Here is a 23,252-nt window from a genome sequence, read left to right as displayed (position 1 = left end):
ACTGTGCCTCCTAATCCCTGTACGTTTTAAGAGTTGACCTTGTAACTCAGCCTCTTTAACTCTTTAGAAAACGTAGTTTTTTTCAAATAATACACATAAACAGGTTAGACATGCTTTGTAATGAAAATTGACGCGCAGATATTTCCATAACAAAGCATGTCTAACCTGTTTATCTGTATTATTTGAAAAAAAAACTAAGGTTTTTCGTAAATGTAAATTCGGGGGATAATTTTTTCGGTCTGAAAATATCAAAAGGCCCTAACAGGTCCAATTCTGCTTCAAATGAGTCCTCATTCACCCGGATCCGTTGCCAACTGTGGCCTGTAGGCGTGGCTAAGAAAAAAAAAAGAAATGAATTTTAAGTGGCTATATTTGTTTTTTTGAAAACAGGGAAGGAGTGAGCGGATTAAGCTGAAATTTTGAGGATAAGTTCCCAGGCCCTAGGACAGCTTAACCTCCAAATTTCAGCCCAATTGCACAGCGTTAGAGAGGGGCTGTGGTGGGAGGGTCGGCACTTCTGGCCCAGTTTACCCCATGAAAATAAAGTCGGAGGAGGATGAAATTTTGCACGTTTCTTATTTTGAGCATGGGCTACAAAATTCGATCACTGCCGTCTCTCTGCGACCTCTAGGACCTGAAATTGCTTAACATTGTGGTGGGTCGCCTCTTTATAGAGGCACAAGTGTGCCTCCTTGATACAAATCTTATTAATCCAATTACTTTGATGAATTGACTCCCCAGAAATGGACATATATGTAGTTTCTTATTTTATTAAATGTCCGTGAGCTGGACTTATTTTATCATTCATAGGGCCTTTTTCACGATAAGGACCCAGTAATTTCTAAGCTTTTCAAAGAAATATCACTTATTTTATCATTCATAGGGTCATCAGGACCAAGTAATTTCTAAGCTTTTCAAAGAAATAACATTTTTATTTTTTTCTTATAAAAAGGATAAACGTATGTTGCATAGACATGATGGTAAATTTCGTTAAGATGCTCCCTCACCTAGCTGTCACGCTGTGTCAGACTTTGTGCCTTCTACCCGAAAAATTGTTTCATATTTGATTCTTATCTTTGTCATAAAACAGTGAAAGATAAAGTTTGTCTCAAAGGGCATGGGTAACCGACAAAGAAAACTATCGATGTCATTTTGTGATTAGCGACACTTCCAGTGTCATTTTGTGATTAGGCATATTTTCCAGTGTAGTAAATAAGAATAATTAATTTAATTATTGTATTTAGTAAAATTAGGATAGCAATAAGTGCTTGATCTCAGTTCCTGACGCAAAAAACAACCCTTAGAAACATGACAATTGGATTTTTCGACACTAGCATCGGCTTTCACTCTGATAAGTTATTCATACGTTTCGGTTTGTCTGACAGAAATTAAAAAGTGAAACTGTAATTTAAATTGAACATTTTTTTTCCGAAAAAAATCAAAGAAAGGAATGATAACTAATACCTAATATATACAAAAAGAGTCATTTAGCAATTCAGACTTACAACGAACAAAAATTACAACAAATAAAGAGAAAGGTGAGCTAGAACCTCATTGACTATGATTGTCCTTATTTTGAATTAAGAGAGACAGTCAACCATCCGTCTCGGTTTTTCGGTCACGACAAATCGGTTTTGTATCAGAAAATTCTCACCAGACTTTCTGTCCCGTCATTAGCCCAAAATTCATTACTAGCAGTAGAATATAAAAAGGCAGTGCAACGGCGCTGCCTAAGTAAAGAACGATGTTTGCACAATGTTTTTTTTTTTTTTTTTTTTTTTTTTTTTTTTTTTTTTTTTTTTTTTTGGTTTCCAAACCAGGGCACTTCGTATCAAAGGAGTGTTGTACAGACTTCAAAATGGGCTCATTCGATTGAAAATTGGAGTAACTAGTGCCCTTTTAATAGTCGAAAGTAGGGCAACTAGCCCCTTCCCCTCCCATGCCCATCATTCCCCCAAACACATCCAATCAAAATTTTGAGATAACCTTTTTCTTCAGCGTAGTTGATTTCTAGATAGAAAATATATTTTTCTATTAGTTCAGCTATTGGTGAAAAAAGTGGTATTACCAGAAATAAGTGGAAATCACGGTGGTAGTCAAATTGCCGATGAAACGGATCAACACTTTTCTCAAACTGGGGATTAAGTTAAATTGCATGTTAAAAACCAGCCAGGAGATGTTTTATTTTAACAGTATTTGCCTGAACCTAGTGATACTACTCTTTTTTTCGGAAAACAAGTCAGCAGGAGGTGACAGAAATTGTGATTGAAATCCGAAATAGAGCGGCTGGAGCGGAGGTGCTGTCTCTGAAAGTAGTGAAGTATGTTTTTAATAATTAAAAATACTTTTTCCACAAAATAAGTTATTCAAAGTAAAGTAAGGAACTCCATTAAACAAAAAATGAGTAAAAATAAAATCAAATAATCTACCAAGCTTGAAACTACCACAAATCAGCATTGACAAATAAATGAAACCCAAAACGAACAGAAATTACAATAAATAACCGAGTCAAACTCAAAACGAGCAGAAATTAACATAAGTTAGGTGCAAGACCTATGCATTCCCAAGCCTGGACAAAATTTGCACTTTACTGAAAAAAATATAAATGGTTTTACTTTTATAATTTTAATAAAGCAAATGCATTTCCCTATGCATTCCCAAGCCTGGACAAAATTTGCACTTTACTGAAAAAAATATAAATGGTTTTACTTTTATAACTTTAATAAATCAAATAATTTTAACATTTTGTTTACTAAGGAATCAAAGTTGCAGGAAAAAATATAGAGGAAAATGAAAAAGTTTGTGATACTTAGGATGTGAAGGAAGATTTGTTTTGTGAGGAGGAATTAGCAACAGTACTAAAAGGATTAAAGAATAATAAGGCTCTAGCAACAAACTTGCCCCGAAGGTTGTTGGGGAGTGTCCTCCTCAAAAAGATATTTTCTATCTGGAAACAGCTACGCAGATAAACTGCCTATCTCAAAATTTTGATTTGATTTGTTTGGGGGAAGGATGGGCATGGGGGGGGGGGGGGCTAATTGCCCTCCAATCACTTTCGACTATAAATAAAGCACTAGTCCTTTGAATTTCCAATCGAAAAAGCCTGTTTTGAAGTTTCTACGACATTACCTTCTATAAAACCTTATATGTCCCCAGGGCATAACTTAAAACCCTTGCCCCGATGGTTGTGTGGGAGTGTCCTCTTCAAAAAGATATTTCCTATCTGGAAATCAGCTACATTGACAATATTTATATCTCAAAATTTTGTTTGGATTGTTTGGGGGAAAGAAGGGCGTGGGGGCTAGTTGCCCTCTAATCACTTTCGACTATTAAAAAGGGCACTAGCCCTTTGAATTTCCAATTAAATGAGCCTGTTTTGAAGTTTCTACAACTACGCCTTCTATAAAAGCCTTATATACTCCCAGGGCACAACTTAAAACCCTTGCCCTGAGGGTTGTGGGGGGGGGGGTTGTCCTATGGAAAAACTTATTTTCTATCTGGAAATTATAATACGTTGAACAAAATGGTCATCTCAAAATTTTGATTGGATGTGTTTGGGAGAAAAGATGGGCATGGGGGGCTAGTTAAAACAAAACAATAGTAATCCCTTTCGACTATTAAAATGGGCACTAACCCTTTGAATTTCCAATTGAATGAGGCTTTTTTCAAGTTTTTACGACAACAATTTATTATAAAAACCCTATTAGCCCCAGGGCATAACTTAAAACCCTTCCCTGAGGGTTGTGGGGGAGTAACCACCTAAAAACATATACTCTATCTGGAAATAAACTAGCCTACGCTGAACAAAATGGCTATCTCTAAATTCGGATTGGATGTGTTTGAGGGAATGGAGGGCGTGACGGGGGGGCTGTTAGTTGCCCTGCAACGACTTCCAACTATTGAAAATGGCACTCTCAGTTTGAATTTCCTATCCAAAGAGGTGTTTTTAAAGTTTCTACAACAACTCGTTCTATAAAAACATTATATGCCCCCTTGGCATAACTTAAAACTCTTGCCTTGAGGGTTATGCGGGAGTGTCCTCCTCAAAAAAATATTTTCTATCCGGAAATTAACTACGCTGAACAAAATTATTATCTCAAATTTTAATTGGATGTGTTTGGGAGAAGGATTGGCGTGGGGGAGGGGGCTAGTTGCCTTCCAATGACTTTCAACTATTAAAAAGGGTTGGCCTTTGAATTTCCAATCGAATTAGTCTTTTTTGAAGTTTCTACGACAACACCTTCTTTAAAAGCCTTATTTGCCCCCAGGCCATAACTTAAAACCCTTGCCCTGAGGATTGGGGGGAGTTTCCTTCCCAAAAACATATTTTTTATCAGGATATCAACTAGCCTATGATAAACAAAATGGCTATTTCAAAATTTTGATTGGATGTGTTAGGGTGAGCAATGGACGTGAGGGGGGGGGGGGATAGGTGCCCTAAAATCACTTTCAACTATTAAAAAGGGCACTAGCCCTTTGAATTTCCAATTAAATGAGTCCCTTTGTAAGTTTCTATGTCAAACCGTCCATAAAAACTAAACATATAACCAAGACATAACTTAAAACCCTTGCCCTGAGGGTTGTTGGGGAGTTTCCTCCACAAAAACCTATTTTCTAACTAGAAATCAACTATGCTCAAAAATACCTATCTCAAAATTTTGTGGGAGCTAGTTGCCCTCCAATCTCTTTCAACTATTAAGAAGCGCACTAGCCCTTTGAATTCGAAATCAAATGAGCCTGTTTTGAAGTTTCTACGACAGTACCTTTCATAAAAACCTCATATGCCCCCAGGGCATAACTTAAAACCTTTGCCCTGAGGGTTTTGGGGGAGTGTCCTCCTCAAAAACATATTTTCTATCTGAAAATCAACTAAACTGAAAAAAATGGCTATCTCAAATTTTTATTAGATGTGTTTGGGGGAAGGATGGGTGTGGGGGGGGGGGGAAGTTGCCCTCCGATAACTTTGGACAATTAAAAAGAGCACTAGCCCTTTAAAATTCCAATCGAATGAGCCTGTTTTGAAGTTTTTGCGACAATGCCCTCTATAAAAACCTTTTATACCCCCAGGGTATAACTTCAAACCATTGCCCTGAGGTTTTTGGGAGAGTGTCCTCCTCAAAAACATATTTGCTATCTGGAAATCAACTACGCTCAACAAAATGGTTGTCTCAAAATTTTGATTGGATGTATTTGGGCTACTGATGGGCGTGGGGGGGGGGTTCTAGTTGCCCTCCAATCACTTTTGACTATTAGAAAAGGCACTAGCCCTTTGAATTTCCAATCAAAGGTCCCTGTTTATAAGTTTCTACGACAGCGCCTTCTACAAAAAACCTTATATGGCCCCAGGGTATAACTTAAAACCCTTGCCCCAAGGGTTATTGATGAGTGTCCCCCTCAAAAAGATAATTTCTATATAAAAAACAACTACGCTGAACTAAATGGCTTTCTAAAAATTTTGATTGAATGTGTTTGGGGGAAACATGGGTGGGCCGGGGGGGGGCGGAGGGCTTGTTGCCCTCCAATCCCTTTCGACTATAAAAAGAGCACTAGCCCTTCGAATTTCCAATCGAATGGCCTGTTTTGAAGTTTCTACGACGACGCCCTCTATCAGAACTCTATCAACAAACTTGCCCCGAAGGTTGCTGGGGAGTGTCCTCCTCAAAAAGATATTTTGTATCTGGAAACAGCTACGCAGACAAACTGCCTATCTCAAAATTTTGATTGGATTTGTTTGGGGGAAGAGTGGGCAGGGGGGGCTAGTTGCCCTCCAATCACTTTCGACTATAAATATAGCACTAGTCCTTTGAATTTCCAATCGAAAAAGCCTGTTTTTAAGTTTCTACGACAACGCCTTCTATAAAAACCTTATATGTCCCCAGGGCATAACTTACAAACCATTGCCCTGAGGTTTTTGGCAGAGTATCCTCCTAAAAACATATTTTCTATCTGGAAATCAAATACGCTTAACAAAATGGTTGTCTCAAAATTTTGATTGGATGTATTTGGACTAATGATGGGCGTGGGGGGGGGGGGGTTCTAGTTGCCCTCCAATCACTTTTGACTATTAGAAAAGGCACTAGCCCTTTGAATTTCCAATCAAATGTCCCTGTTTTGAAGTTTCTACGACAGCGCCTTCTACAAAAACCGTATATGACCCCAGGGTATAACTTAAAACCCTTGCCCCGAGGGTTATTGGGGAGTGTCCTCCTCGAAAAGATATTTTCTATATAAAAAACAACTACGCTGAACAAAATGGCTTTCTCAAAATTTGATTGGATGTGTTTGGGGGAAAGATGGGCTTGACGGGGGGGGAGGAGGGCTTGTTGCCCTCCAATCCCTTTTGACTATAAAAAGAGCACTAGCCCTTTGAATTTCAAATCGAATGGCTTGTTTTGTAGTTTCTACGATAACGCCCTCTATCAGAACTCTATCAACAAACTTGCCCCGAAGGTTATTGGGGAGTGTCCTCCTCAAAAAGATATTTTCTATCTGGAAACAGCTACGCAGACAAACTGCCAGTCTCAAAATTTTGATTGGATTTGTTTGGGGGAAGGATGGGCAGGGGGGGGCTAATTGACCTCCAATCACTTTTGACTATAAATAGAGCAGTAGTCCTTTGAATTTCCAATCGAAAAAGCCTGTTTTTAAGTTTTTACGACGACGCCTTCTATAAAATCCTAACATATCCCCAGGACATAACTTAAAACCCTTGCCCCGAGGGTTGTGTCGGAGTGTCCTCTTCAAAAAGATATTTCTTATCTGGAAATCAGCTATATTGACAATATGTATATCTCAAAATTTTGATTGGATTTGTTTGGGGGAAAGAGGGGGGGGGGGGGCTAGTTGCCCTCTAATCACTTTCGACTATTAAAAAGGGCACTAGCCCTTTGAATTTCCAATCGAGTGAGCCTGTTTTGAAGTTTCTACAACTACGCCTTCTAAAAAACCTTTTATACCCCCAGGGCACAACTTAAAACCCTTGCCCTGAGGGTTGTTGAGGGGGGGGGGGTTGTGCTCCTGAAAAACTTATTTTCTATCTGGAAATTATAATACGTTGAACAAAATGGTCATCTCAAAATTTTGATTGGATGTGGTTGGGAGATGGGCATGGGGGGCTAGTTAAAACGAAACAATAGTAATCACTTTCGACTGTTAAAATTGGCACTAACCCTTTGAATTTCCAATTGAATGAGGCTTTTTTGAAGTTTTTACGACAACAACTTCTTATAAAAACCTTATTAGCCCCAGGCCATAACTTAAAACCCTTGCCCTGAGGTTTTTGGGGGAGTAACCCCTAAGAACATATTTTCTATCTGGAAATAAAATAGCCTACGCGGAACAAAATGGCTATCTCCAAATTCTGATTGGATGTGTTTGGGGGAATGGAGGGCGTGACTGGGGGGGGGGAGCTAGTTGGCCTGCAATCACTTCCAACTATTAAAAAGGGCACTCTCCCTTTGAATTTCCAATCCAAAGAGTTGTTTTTGAAGTTTCTACAACAACTCGTTCTATAAAAACATTATATGCCCCCTTGGCATAACTTAAAACTCTTTCCCTGAGGATTTTGCGAGAGTGGATCTTCCTCAAAAAAACATTTTCTTTCCGGAAATTAACTACGCTGAACAAAATTATTATCTCAAAATTTTGATTGGATGTGTTTGGGAGAAGGATTGGCGTGGGGGGGGGAGGGGAATAGTTGCCTTCCAATGACTTTCAACTATTAAAAAGGGGACTAGGCCTTTGAATTTCCAATCGAATTAGCCTTTTTTGAAATTTCTACGACAACACTTTCTGTAAAAACCTTATTTGCTCCCTGGCCATAACTTAAAACCCTTGCCCTGAGGGTTGGGGGGAGTTTCCTTCTCAAAAACATATTTTCCATCAGGAAATCAACTAGCCTACGCTAAACAAAATGGATATATAAAAATTTTGATTGAATGTGTTATTGTGAATGATGGACGTGAGGGAGGGGGATAGTTGCCCTCAAATCACTTTCAATATTAAAAAGGGCACTAGCCCTTTGAATTTCCAATCAATTGAGTCCCTTTTGAAGTTTCTATGACAACACCTTCTAAAAAAAACTTTACATTCGCCAGGAAATAATTTAAAGCGCTTGCCCTGAGGGTTGTTAGGGAGTCTCCTCCTCAAAAATATATTTTCTATCTGGAAATCAACTACGCTCAAAAATAGCTATCTTAAAATTTTGTGGGAGCTAGTTGCCCTCCAATCACTTTCAACTATTTAAAAGCGCACTAGCCCTTTGAATTCCAAATTGAATGAGCCTGTTTTGAAGTTTCTACGACAACACCTTCTATAAAACCTTATATTCCCCCAGGGCATAACTTAAAACCTTCGCCCTGACGGTTTGGGGGGAGTTTCCTCCACAAAAATATATTTTCTATCTGAAAATCAACTACATTGAATAAAATGGCTATCTCAAATTTCTATTAGATGTGTTTGGGGTAAAGATAGGCGTGGGTGGGAGGGGGAAGCTGCCCTCCAATCACTTTCGACTATTAAAAAGGGCACTATCTCTTTGAAATTTCAATTAAATGAGCCTGTTTTGAAGCTTCTACGACAATGCCATCTGTAAAAACCTTATTTGCTCCCTGGCCATAACTTAAAACCCTTGCCCTGAGGGTTGGGGGGAGTTTCCTTCTCAAAAACATATTTTCTATCAGGAAATCAACTAGCCTACGCTAAACAAAATGGATATATAAAAATTTTGATTGAATGTGTTATTGTGAATGATGAACGTGAGGGGGGGGGATAGTTGCCCTCAAATCACTTTCAATATTAAAAAGGGCACTAGCCCTTTGAATTTCTAATCAATTGAGTCCCTTTTGAAGTTTCTATGACAACACCTTCTAAAAAAAACTTTACATTCGCCAGGAAATAATTTAAAGCGCTTGCCCTGAGGGTTGTTAGGGAGTCTCCTCCTCAAAAATATATTTTCTATCTGGAAATCAACTACGCTCAAAAATAGCTATCTTAAAATTTTGTGGGAGCTACTTGCCCTCCAATCACTTTCAACTATTTAAAAGCGCACTAGCCCTTTGAATTCCAAATTGAATGAGCCTGTTTTGAAGTTTCTACGACAACACCTTCTATAAAACCTTATATTCCCCCAGGGCATAACTTAAAACCTTCGCCCTGACGGTTTGGGGGGAGTTTCCTCCACAAAAACATATTTTCTATCTGAAAATCAACTACATTGAAGAAATTGGCTATCTCAAATTTCGATTAGATGTTTTTGGGGGAAAGATAGGCGTGGGTGGGAGGGGGAAGCTGCCCTCCAATCACTTTCGACTATTAAAAAGGGCACTATCTCTTTGAAATTTCAATTAAATGAGCCTGTTTTGAAGCTTCTACGACAATGCCATCTGTAAAAACCTTATTTGCTCCCTGGCCATAACTTAAAACCCTTGCCCTGAGGGTTGGGGGGAGTTTCCTTCTCAAAAACATATTTTCCATCAAGAAATCAACTAGCCTACGCTAAACAAAATGGATATATAAAAAATTTGATTGAATGTGTTATTGTGAAGGATGAACGTGAGGGGGAGGGGATAGTTGCCCTCAAATCACTTTCAATATTAAAAAGGGCACTAGCCCTTTGAATTTCTAATCAAATGAGTCCCTTTTGAAGTTTCTATGACAACACCTTCTAAAAAAAACTTTACATTCGCCAGGAAATAATTTAAAGCGCTTGCCCTGAGGGTTGTTAGGGAGTGTCCTCCTCAAAAACATATTTTCTGTCTGGAAATCAACTACGCTCAAAAATAGCTATCTTAAAATTTTGTGGGAGCTACTTGCCCTCCAATCACTTTCAACTATTTAAAAGCGCACTAGCCCTTTGAATTCCAAATTGAATGAGCCTGTTTTGAAGTTTCTACGACAACACCTTCTATAAAACCTTATATTCCCCCAGGGCATAACTTAAAATCTTTGCCCTGACGGTTTGGGGGGAGTTTCCTCCACAAAGACATATTTTCTATCTGAAAATAAACTACATTGAAGAAATCGGCCATCTCAAATTTCGATTTTAGGTGTTTGGGGGAAAGATAGGCGTGGGTGGGAGGGGGAAGCTGCCCTCCAATTACTTTCGACTATTAAAAAGGGCACTATCTCTTTGAAGTTTCAATTAAATGAGCCTGTTTTGAAGCTTCTACGACAATGCCATCTGTAAAAACCTTATATACCTCCAGGGCAAAACTTCAAACCGTTACTCTGAGGGTTTTTTTGTGCGGGGGAGGGGGTCCTCCTCAAAAACATATTTTCCATTCGGAAATCAAATTTTGATTGGATGTTTTTGGGAGAAGGATTGGCGTTGGGGGAGGGGGCTAGTTGCCTTCGAACATATTTTCTATCCGGAAATCAACTACGCTCAACAAAATGGCTCTCTCACAATTTTGATTTGATGTACTTGGGCTAATGATAGGCGTAAGGGGGTATGCCCCCTGGGCATATCTTAAAACCCTTGCCCTGAGGGTTGTGCGGGAGTGTCCTCCTCAAAAAAATATTTTCAATTTGGAAATCAACTACTCTGAACAAAATTGTTATCTCAAAATTTTGATTGGATGTTTATGGGAGAAGGATTGGCGTCGGGGAGGGGGCTAGTTGCATAAAGAAAGAAAAACGAGCAAAAATGGGTTTTATAGGCCAAATAAAGATACTGACAAAACAAAGCGAACATTTCGAGAGGACAAACGCCTCTCTTCTTCAGCGCGAAACGAAACGATGTATCAATAAAAGCCAAAAATTAAAAGAATTAAAACCAACTACCTAACAACCATAAAAGCGATTTATTCGCCAATATCCGCGATTTGCGCAAAATCCAAAAAAACATGAACTGCCATCGACTGATACTAGTGAACAACTGACAAAGGAAAAAAGGAATTTTTCCGAACAACTGACAAAGGAAAGAAAAAAGGAAAAGGAACTGACAAAGGAATTGTTTAATCAAGCTAGTCTTATTTTGCATGATAAAGGTATTGTCCAGCACTACAGAGAAGCTGTTGAATATAAATACCAACATTTAGGTCTAGCTTTAAACAGAGATTCCGGTGATTTAAGAATAAACGAGTCATATTTCGGTTTCCTCAAAAGAGAAGCCGATACCTTAGTAATCCCTGAAATAAACCTTGAACCACTTTCCCAGTCATCTAATCAAACACGTGAACAACCCCTTAGGTCTCAAAGGGTGTCTGCAAGAAATGTCTTAATTAAAATCCGAAATCAAATGACATAGTTTTCCAACTTATTTAATTGCTGGTTCGTTTTGTTTTTTCGAGTGAATGAATCGATTCCTTTTCTTTGTCAGTTGTTCGCTAGTATCCGTCGATGGCAGTTCAGGTTTTTTTGGATTTTGTGCAAATCGCGGATATTGGCGAATAACTCGCTTTTATGGTTGTTAGGTAGTTAGTTTTAATTCTTTTAACTTTTGGCTTTTATTGAAACATCGTTTCGTTTCGCGCTGAAGAAGAGAGGCGTTTCTTTTTATAAATATTCGCTTTGTTTTGTCAGCATCTTTATTTGGCCTATAAAAACCCCATTTTTGCTCGTTTTTCTTTCTTAATGTGATGTCAGGCCAAAGTGATTTAAGAAATGTTCTTTGGGGCTAGTTGCCTTCCAATGTCTTTCAACTATTAAAAAGGGGCACAAGGCCTTTGAATTTCCAATCAAATGAGTCCCTTTTGAAGTTTCTATGACAGTACATTCTAAAAAAACTTTACATTCCCCACGACATAACTTAAAACACTTGCCCTGAGGGTTTTTGGGGAGTGACCACCTCAAAAACATATTTTCTATCTGGAAATCAACTACTCTCAAAAATAGATATCTCAAAATTTTGTGGGGGCTAGTTGCCCTCCAATCACTTTCAACTATTGAAAAGCGCACTTGCCCTTTGAATTCCAAATTGAGCCTGTTTTGAAGTTTCTACAACAACACCTTCCATAAAACCATATATACCCCCAGGGCATAACTTAAAACCTTTGCCCTGGGGGTTTTTGGGGTGTTTCCTCCTCAAAAACATATTTTCTATCTGAAAATCAACTACACTGAACAAAATGGCTAATTCAAATTTTGATTAGATCTGTTTGGGGGAAATATAGGCGTGGGAGAAGGGGAAGTTGCCCTCCAATCACTTTCGAATATTAAAAAGGGCACTAGCTCTTTGAAATTTAAATTAAATGAGCCTGTTTTGAAGTTTCTACGACAATGCCATCTGTAAGAACCATATATACCCCCAGGGCATAACTTCAAAACATTTCCCTGAGGGTTTGGGGGTGTGACCTCCTCAAAAACATATTTTCTATCCGGAAATCAACTACGCTCAACAAAATGGCTCTCTCACAATTTTGATTTGATATATTTGGGCTAATGATAGGCGTAGGAGGGAGGTTCTAGTTGCCCTCCAATCACTTTCAACTATAAAAAGAGCACTAGTCCTTTGAATTTCCAATCGAAAGAACCAGGTTTGGAGTTTCTACGACGAACCCTTCGATAAAAACCGTATATGTCCCCAGGGCATAACTGCTCCGAGGGTTGTGGGGGAGTTTCCTCATCAAAAAGATATTTTCCATCTGGAAATTAAAATACGTTGAACAAATGGCCATCTCACAATTTTGATTGGATGTGTTTGGGTGAAAGACGGGCATGGGGGGCTCGTTAAAACGAAACAATAGTTTTTACGACAACAACTTCTTATAAAAACGTTAAATGCCCCCAGGCCATAACTTAAAACCCCTGCCCTGAGGGTAGTGGGGGAGTGTCCCCCTAAAAACATATTTTCCATCTGGAAATCAACTAGCCTACGCTGAACAAAATGGCTATCTCAAAATTATGATTGGATGTGTTATGGGAAATGGAGGGCGTGACAGGGGGGGTCTAGTAGCCCTGCAATCACTTTAAGCTATTAAAAAGGGCACTGGTCCTTTGCATTCCTAATCGAAAGAACTGTTTTTGAAGTTTCTACAACAACTCCTTCTATAAAAACATTATATGCCCCCTGGGCATATCTCAAAACCCTTGCCCTGAGAGTTGTGCGGGAGTGGCCACCTCAAAAAAATATTTTCAATTTGGAAATCAACTACGCTGAACAAAATGTTATCTCGAAATTTGGATTGGATGTTTTTGGGAGAAGGATTGGCGTTGGGGGAGGGGGCTAGTTGCCTTCCAATGTCTTTCAACTATTAAAAAGGGGCACAAGGCCTTTGAATTTCCAATCAAATGAGTCCCTTTTGAAGTTTCTATGACAGCACCTTCTAAAAAAACTTTATATTCCCCACGACATAACTTAAAACAATTGCCCTAAGGGTTGTTGGGGGGTATCCTCCTCAAAAACATATTTTCTATCTGGAAATCAACTACGCTCAAAAATAAATATCGCTAAATTTTGTGGGGGCTAGTTGCCCTCCAATCACTTTCAACTATTAAAAAGCACACTTGCCCTTTGAATTCCAAATTGAATGAACCTGTTTCAAAGTTTCTACGACAACACCTTCCATAAAACCATATATGCCCGTAGGGCATAACTTAAAACCTTTGCCCTAGGGGTTTTGGGGAGTTTTCTCCTCAAAAACATATTTTCTATCTGAAATTCAAATACACTGAACAAAATGGCTATCTCAAATTTTGATTAGATGTGTTTGGGGTAAAGATAGGCGTAGGGTTGGGGGGAAGTTGCCCTCCAATCAATTTCGACTATTAAAAAGGGCACTAGCCCTTTGAAATTCCAATTAAATGAGCCTGTTTTGAAGTTTCTACGACAATGCCTTCTATATGAGCCTTATATACCCCCAGGGCATAACTTCAAACCATTGCCGTGAGGGTTTTGGCGGTGTATCCTCCTCAAAAACATACTTTTTATCTGGAAATCAACTACACTCAACAAAATGGATCTCTCATAATTTTGATTAGATGTATTTTGGCTAATGTAGGCGTAGGGGGGTCTATTTGACCTCCAAGGATGGGCGTAGGGAGAGTGGAGTTGCCCTCCAATCACTTTGAACTATCAAAAAGGGCACTAGCCCTTTGAAATTCCATTCGAATGAGCCTGTTTTGAAGTTTCTACTACAATGCTTTCTATAAAAACCTTACATACCTTCAGGGCATAACTTAAAAACCTTGCCCTGAGGGTTCTGGGGGAGTATCCTCCTCAAAAACACATTTTCTATCTGTAAATCAACTACGCTCAAAAGAATTGCTGTCTCACAATTTTGATTGGATGTGTTTGGGTTAATGATGGGCGTGGGGGGGGTCTAGTTGCCTTCCAATCACTTTTGACTATTAGAAAGGGCACTAGCCCTTTGAATTTCCAATCAAATGACCCTGTTTTAAAGTTTCTACGACAGTGCCTTCTACAAAAACCTTAGATGGCCCCAGGGCATAACTTAAGACCCTTACCCCGAGGGTTATTTGGGAGTGTCCTCCTCAAAAAGATATTTTCTATCTCAAAAACAACTACGCTGAACAAAATGGCTTTCTCAAAATTTTTGATTGGATGTGTTTGGGGGAAAGATGGGCGTGACGGGGAGGGCTAATTGCCCTCCAATCACTTTCAAATATAAAAAAAGCACTAACCCTTTGAATTTCCAATCGAATGAGCCTGTTTTGAGTTTTCTGAGACGATGCCTTTTATAAGAATCTTATACGTCCCTAGGGCATAACTTAAAACCCTTTTCCTAAAGGTTGTTTGAGAATGTCCTCGTCAAAAAGATATTTTTATCTGCAAATCGGCTTCGCCGACAAAATACCTATCTCAAAATTTTGATTAGATTTGTCTGGGGGAAAAATGGGTGGGGGGGGGCGGGGCTAGTTTCCCTCCAATTGACTATTAAAAAGGGCACTAGCCCTTTGAATTTCCAATCGAATGAGCCTGTTGCGAGGTTTTTACGACTACGCCTTCTATAAAAACCTTACATGCCCCAGGGCATAACTTAAAACCCTTGCTCTGAAGGGTTGTGGGAGAGTGTTCTCCTCAAAAACCTATTTTCTATCTGGAAATTAAAATATGTTGAAAAAAATGGCCATCTCACAATTTTGATTGGAGTGTTTGGGAGAAAGATGGACGTGGGGGGCTAGTTGCATTCCAATCACATTTGACTATTTAAAAGGGCACTAGCCCTTTGAACATTCAAGCGAATGAGGCCTTTTTGAAGCTTTTTACGACAAAAACTACTTATAAAAACCTTATATGCCACCAGGGCATAAATTATAACCCTTGCCCTGAGGGTTTTGGGGGAATATCCCCATAAAAATATATTTTTTATCTGGAAATCAACTAGCCTATTCTGAACAAATTGGCTATCGTGAATTTCTGATTGGATGTGCTTGGTGGAATGATAGGAGTGGGGTCTAGTTCCCTTTCAATCACTTTCGACTATTAGAAAAGGCCCTAGCCCTTTGAATTTCCAAATGAATGAGCCTGTTTTGAAGTTTCTACGACAACGCCTTCTATAATCCCTTATATGCCCCCAGGGCATAACTTAAAACCCTTGCCCAAAGGTTTGTGGGGGAGTATCCTTCTCAAAAAGATATTTTTTATCTGAAAAACAATTACGCTGAACAAAATGGCTGTCTCAAAATTTTGATTGGATGTGTTTGGGTTAATGATTGGCGTGTGGGGGGGGGTCTAGTGGCTCTCCAGTCACTTTTGACTATTAAAAAAGACACTAGCCCTTTGAATTTTCAATCGAATGAGTCTGTTTTGAAGTTTCTACGACAACACCTTCTTTAAAAACCTTATACGGCCCCAGGGCATAACTTAAAATCCTGGCCCGAAGGGTTGTGGGGGAGTGTCCTTCTCAGAAAGATATTTTCTATCGTAAGAACAACTGCGCTGAAAAAAATGGCTATCTCAAAATTTTGATTGGACGTGTTTGGGGGAATGATGGGCGTCACGGGAGGGAGGGTGATGGGGGGGGGGGAAGGTGCTAATTGCCCTCCATTCACTTTTGACTATTAAAAAGAGCACTATCCCTTTGAATTTCCAATCAAATGAGCCAGTTTTTAAGTTTTTACGACAGCGCCTTCTACAAAAACCTCATATGGCCCCAGGGCATAGCTTAAAACCCTTGCCCCTCGGGTTGTGGGGGAATGTCCTCCTCAAAAGGATATTTTCTATCTGAAAATCAGCTACGTTGACAAAATGCATATCTCAAAGTTTTGATTGGATGTGTTTTGGGGAAAGATGGGTGCGGGTGGCTAGTTGCCCTCCAATCACTTTCAGCTATTAAAAAGGGCACTATCCCATTGAATTTTCAATCGAATGAGCCTGTTTTGAAGTTTCTACGACTAGGCCTTCACTAAAAGCCTTATTTGCACCCAAGGCACAACTTAAATCCCTGGCCCTGAGGGTCGTGGGGGAGTGTCTTCCTCAAAAACCTATTTTCTATCTAGAAATCAAGTATGTTGAACAAAATAGCCATCTCACAATTTTGATTGAATGTGTTTGGCGGAAAGATTGGCATGAAGGGGGGGGGGGGCTAGTTGCCTTGCAATCACTTTTGACTATTAAAAAGACACTAGCCGTCTGAATTTCAAATCGAATGAGGTTTTTTGAAGTTATTACGACAACGCCTTTAATAAAAACCTTATATGCCCCCAGGGCATAGCTTAAACCCTTTCTCTGAGGGCTGTAGGAGAGTCTCCTCCTCAGAAATATATTTTCTATCTAGAAATCAACTACGCTGAACAAAATGGCTATATCAAAATATTGATTGGATGTGTTTGGGGAAAGGAAGGGCGTAGGGGGGGGGGGGGGTTAGTTGCCCTCCATTCACTTTTGAGCATTGAATTTTCACTTTGAATTTTCAATTACAATATGAGTTGGAAATATAAGTATATTTCCAATTAACATAAGTTGGGTGCAAAACCCCTATAAAACCCCAAGGCCAGAAAAAAATTTGCAATTTAGTGAAAAAATAATATAAATGTTTTTACGTTTATAACTTTAATAAATCAAATAATTTTGACATTTTGATTACTAAATATCAGTATATATATATATTTTTTAAAAAAGGGGAAGTACCTAACGATTTTAGGAAAACCTTAATTAAGCCACTTTATAAGAAAGGTGATAAAAGTGAGTCTGGTAATTATCGAGGCATTAGTCTGGTCTCTGTTTTTAGTAAATTACTTAGTAATATGATACTTTTTAGACTGAGAGATGCCGCAGACAAAGTTTTAAGAGAAGAGCAGTGCAGTTTTAGAAAAGGTAGAGGATGTGTCGACCAAATTTTCACTCTTAGACTAATAATTGAGAAATGCTTGAGTTTTCAAATACCTTTCGTCCTCAGTTTTATAGATTATGAGCAAACGTTCAATTCTGTTGATAGGAGAGCTTTGGTAAAAGATTTATCCTTGCATGGTATACCAGACAAATACATTAAAGGGATTAGGGCTATGTACGAGAATAACACTGCTGCGGTTAAGGTAGGAAATAAGGTTAGCAACTGGTTTTTTATTAAATCAGGAGTTAAGCAGGGTTGTGTTCTATTACCCTTTGTATGGATTATTTTAATGGACTTTGTTTTAAGGAGCACAGGAAAGGCAACGGGTGACCACGGAATCAAATGGGGAGGAAAAGTCTCCAGGACTTGGATTATTCTGATGATTTAAGCATCCTAGATGAAAGTGTGAGCAAAATCAATGAAGTTTTAGAGGTTTTGCGAGTTCAGGGTGCTAGAATTGGTTTGAAAATTAATTTTAGGAAGACTAAGTCACTAAAACTAGGAATAAGTGAAGATGAAAAGGTGACGTTGGGTAATGAAAAGATTTATCAGGGGGGCAGCTTCACTTACTTCGGTAGTATTATTAGTAAAGAGGGTGGGAGCAGTGAAGATGTTAAATATAGAATAGCAAAGGCTCAGGGTGTTTTTTCACAGTTAAAAAAGTCTGGAAGAATAGGAAGACAAGTCTGCAAACCAAGATTAGAATATTAGAAGCTACAGTGATGACAGTGGTCAACTTTGGCTCTGTAGCATGAACGCTCCAAAAAGTGGATGAAGATTTACTGGGTGTTTTCCAGAGAAATTGCTTAATGATTGTTCTGGGTACCCGGATGACTGACCGTATTTCAAACAATAGGCTACACGAAAAATGCGGTTCAATACCGCTCTCAAGGGCTATAATTTAAGAGAGGTTGAGGTGGCTAGGACACGTTGTTCGAATGAAGGAAGACAGATTGCCGAAGAATTTTCTTTTCGGCCAGAAATCTAGGGCTAAACAGAAAGCAGGTCGGCCTCGTCTGGAGTGTGAGGATTTCATAAAGAAAGATTTAAAGTAAATGGGAACTTCGTGGGTGGGTGTAAAAAGTGAGGCTTTGAATAGATTTGGATTGAGGAGGAGCGTGCGTAGCTTTGTTAGCCTCAGGTGGCTTGGTGTTGCGGACAATGCAGATTCATTTGTATTTTTTCAGTAAAGTGCAAATTTTGTTCTTTACAAAATTTGCACATCGTTGTTTGCACATCGCACTATGTGTTTGTTTGTTTTTTCTACAGAACGATTAATTAAAAAAACTTTTTTCACAAAAAATGTTTTTCTAATAAAAGTGAAGAACTCCATTAAACAAAAAATGATCAAAAATAAAATCAAATAATCTACCAGGCTCAAAACTACCATATCAGAATCGATAAATAAATGAAACCCAAAACGAACAGAAATTACAATAAATAACCGAGTCAAACTCAAAACAAGCAGAAATTTAACATACGTTAGGCGCAAAACCCCTGTGCCTCCCTAAGGCCAGAACAAAATTTGCAGTCTACTGAAAAAATATAAATATTTTTACTTTTTTAGCTTTAACAAATCAAATAATTTTAACATTTTGATTACTAAATATCGGTATATGTATATTAAACTGACAATGCACATTCATTTGTATTTTTTCAGTAAAGGGCAAATTTTTTTCTGGCGTTGGGAAGCCATATGGGTTTTACACCCAACTTAAGTCAATTTTGCTCGTTTTGAATTTGAATTGGTTATTTATTGTAATTTCTGTTCGTTTAGGGTCTCATTTATTTATCGCTGCTGATTCGCGGTAGTTTCGAGCTTGGTAGATTATTTGATTTTAGTTTTGCTAATTTTTTATTCAATGGAGTTCTTTACTTTTCTTTACTCAAACTTATTTTGCGGAAAAAGTTTTTATTTAATTAATTTCTTTTCGTTTTATATAAGACTTTATAGTTTGACATGCTATTTGTATGCCGGAGAAAAATTTTCAGCAATTTTTAACAACATACACTATTTTAAAAATCTGGACAAAAATAGTACTGTTTAACTTAGTTTCATACCTCCTCTAGTTGACCTTAAATGGAAAACTTGATACCATTCGCAAAAAAATCTATTTACTATCTTTGATAGTTTGGATACACTTACACTATTTTGATTTGGTTAAATTTTAAGAGTAGAAGTAGCCTCAAAAGCTTGAACATAATACCTTCAGTCGTTCTTGTGGTACTGCTGAGATGCCTTATTGCGAATTAGTATTATCAAAGTGTATTTTGATTTAATCTTAAGGCAACATTTAGTTTTTAAACATAAGGGCCAAATGGGAGGGTGGAAGTTAAAGGGGGATTAGTTGCCCTCCAATCACTTTCGGCTATAAAAAGGGCATCAGCCCTTTCTATTTTCAATCGAATGAGGCCCTTTCGCAGTTCCCACGACAACGCCTACGATACAAAGTGTCCTGGCTTAAACAACAACAACAAGAAAAAATATTACTAATAACTTTCGACTATCAGAAAGAGCACAAGCCCTTTGAATTTCAAATCGAATGAGAACTTTTCTGAAGTTTCTATGACAACACCTTCTATTAAACCTTATATACCCCCAGGGCATAACTTAAAACCCTTGCCATGAGGGCTATTGTGGAGTATCCTCCTCAAAAACATATTTTCTATCTGTACGTCAACTACGCTGAACAAAATAGCTATCTCAAAATTTTTATTGGTTATGTTTGGGGGAATTAGGCGCGTGGGAGGCCTAGTTTTCCAACAATCACTTTCGACTATTAAACAGGGCACCGGCCCTTTTAATTTCCAATCGAATGAGCTGTTTTTGAAGTTTCTACAACAAACCCTTCTAAAAAAAACATTATGTGCCCCCTGGATATAACTTAAAACCCTTGCACTGAGGGTTATGGGGGAGTGTCCTCCTCAAAAATATACTTTCTATCTCGAAATCAACTACGCTGAACAAAATGGCCATGACAAAATTTTGATTGGAAGTGTTTGGGGTAAGTAGAGATGCCATAATATCTCCTGTCAGAACATAATTTATGCATGTTTTTATGGACTTTGTCAGTGAGAATTTGAAAAACAGGAATTTTGTCACATTTATGGATGGTTTTATGGACTTTGTCAGTGAGAATGAAAAAACAGGAAGTTTGTCACATTTATGTCTGTTTTTAAGGATGGTTATGCGTGTTGATTATTTGATGTTCTTATTGATTTTGTCAGTGAGAATGGAAAAACAGGAAATTTGTCACTCCCTTCTTGTTGTTGTTCAATGCAGATGTTATGAGTTTCCGGGAGATCGCGTGTTTCCAATATTTTTTGTTCAAGCCAAATGCTATGAGTTTCCGGGGAACACCTGTGCTGTCAGTCATTAATCAAATTGTTTCCAGGGAATGTCTGACAGATGACGTCAAGTTTATCAATGTCTGGAGTTCTTCCAGAAGAATCGTTTCCAAGCAAATGTTTTGATCTTAGCGCGCGAAAAGGTTTCCAAATAATTTAAATAAGCCAGCGCAGGGATGCCAAACAAAAGGAACATGCCGAAATTCCGTTTGGGGATAATTTTGGCGAAACCGTTTTAGCTATTTTATGGAACTATTTCGACGAAACAGTTACAGAAATTATAAAATATGATTTTTGAAGAGATTTTAGAAAAGAATTTAATGGTGAAACTCTGTGGTCGTTATAATACACAAGTTCCGTTTGAACAGTGTTGTGAGATCCCACTACCCCAACCCCAAAGGGCTCCAATCCCCCTACCCCGACCCCAAAGGGTTCCAATCCCCCTACCTCAACCCCGAAGGAAGCCCCCAGTCCTTAAGGGTCTCCCCAAGCTCCCAAAGGCCCCCCACACCCCCAAAGGCGCTCCCCGGGCCCCCCAAAGGCCCTACCCCGGTCCCCAAAGGTCCACCGGGCACCCAAAGGACCATTTGACCCTCAAGGGTCCCCCAGACCCCCAAAGGCCCTCCCCAGTCCCCAAAGGTCCCCTGGACCCCCAAGGGCCCTCCCCGATCCTCAAAGGCCCCCCAGACACCCAAAAGGCCCCCCCGAACCCCAAAAACCCTCCTCCGGTCCCCAAAGGTCCACCGTGCTCCCAAAGGGCCTCCGGACCCCCAAAGACTCCTGAGCCCCACATTATAATACTTTTTTAAGGCTTTATTATATCTTTTCAGAACAAATTATTATTTTAAGGAAATATTTCGAAGAAACAGTTAGAGACATTATAAAATATGATTTTTGAAGAGATTTTAGAAGAGAATTTAATGGTGAAACTCTGTGGTCGTCATAATACACAAGTTCCATTTGAACAGTGTTGTGAGATCCTCTACCACAACCCAAAGGTCTCCGATCCACCCTACCCCAACCCCAAAGGGTTTCGATCCCTCTACCCCAACCCCAAAGGTCCGACGGGCTCCCAAAGGACCAATCGGCCCTCAAGTGCCGCCCAGACCCCTAAACACCCTCTCCAGGCTTTCAAAAGCCCTCGCACAGTCCCCAAAGGCCCCCCAGGCTCCCAAAAGACCAATCAGTGCTCAAGGGCCCCCTTAGACCCCCAAACGCCCTCCCTGGGACCCAAAGGCCCTCCCCCGGTCCCCAAAGGTCCCCTGGGCTCCTAAAAGACCAATCGGCCCTCAAGTGCCACCCAGACCCCTAAAGGTGCACCGGGCTTCCAAAGGCCCTCCCCCGATCCCCAAAGGTCCACTGGGCTCCCAAAGGACCAATCGGTGCTCAAGGACCCCCTCAGACCCCCAAACGCCCACCCTGGGCCCCAAAGGCCCTCACCCGGTCCCCAAAGGTCCCCTGGGCTCCCAAAAGACCAATCGGCCCTCAAGTGCCAACCAGACCCCTACACACCCTCCCCAGGCTTCCCAAGGCCCTCCCCCGGTCCCCAAAGGTCCCCCGGGCTTCCAAAAGACCAATCGGTGCTCAAGGGCCACCGGATCCCCAAAGACCTCCCCGCCCCCCCCCAAAGAGTCCCCTCTCCATTTTTTAATACTTTCTTATGGCTTTATTATATCTTTTCTGAACAAGTTCCTTTCATAATTTCATTCCTAAACCCATTTTCCAACCTCAAAGAGTCCCCTCCCCATGTCGTAAATACTTTTTTGGATTTTTTTTTTTTTTTACTTTTTTACGGATCTTAAAATGACATGAACACAAAAAAAACTCACACACACACACACACGCACAAAAACTTACACACACACACAAAACTTACACACACACACGCCAAAACTTACACACACAAAAACTTACACACACACACACAAACTTACACACACACACAAAAAACTTACACACAAAAAAACTTACACACACACAAAAACTTAAACACACACAAAAAAAACTTACACCTACAAAAAAGCTTACACACACACACACACAAAAACTTACACCCAAATGCAAAAACTTAAATGCACACAAAAACTTACATGCACACAAAAAATTACACACAAACAAAAACATACACACACACACAAAAACTTACACACACACACACATAAACAAACACACACACACGAAAAATTACACACACACACACTAAAACTTACACACACTCGCCAAAACTTACACACACACAAAATCTTACACACACACACAACAAAACTTACACACACACACACAAAACTTACACCCACACGAAAAAACTTACATTCACACAAAAACTTACATGCACACAAAAACTTACACACACACAAAAACTTACACACACACACACACACACAAAAACTTACACACACGCGCAAAAATTTTCACACACACACACACACACAAACTTACATATGCACACGAAAACTTACATGCACACAAAAACTTACACCCACACGCAAAAACTTACATGCAAAAAAAACTTACATGCGCACAAAAACTTACACACACACAAAAACTTACACACACACACACACAAAAAATTACACACACGCACACACACTCACACACACACACACCAAAACGTACACACACACACACGAAAACTCAAACACCCTCGCCAAAACTAACACACACACACAA

The sequence above is a fragment of the Artemia sp. Qi Xiang Cuo genome, chromosome 8 (genome assembly GCF_049724085.1).
Source record: "Artemia sp. Qi Xiang Cuo chromosome 8, ASM4972408v1, whole genome shotgun sequence".
Lineage (NCBI taxonomy): Eukaryota > Metazoa > Arthropoda > Branchiopoda > Anostraca > Artemiidae > Artemia > Artemia sp. Qi Xiang Cuo.
Note: the sequence above shows the minus strand (reverse complement) of the source record.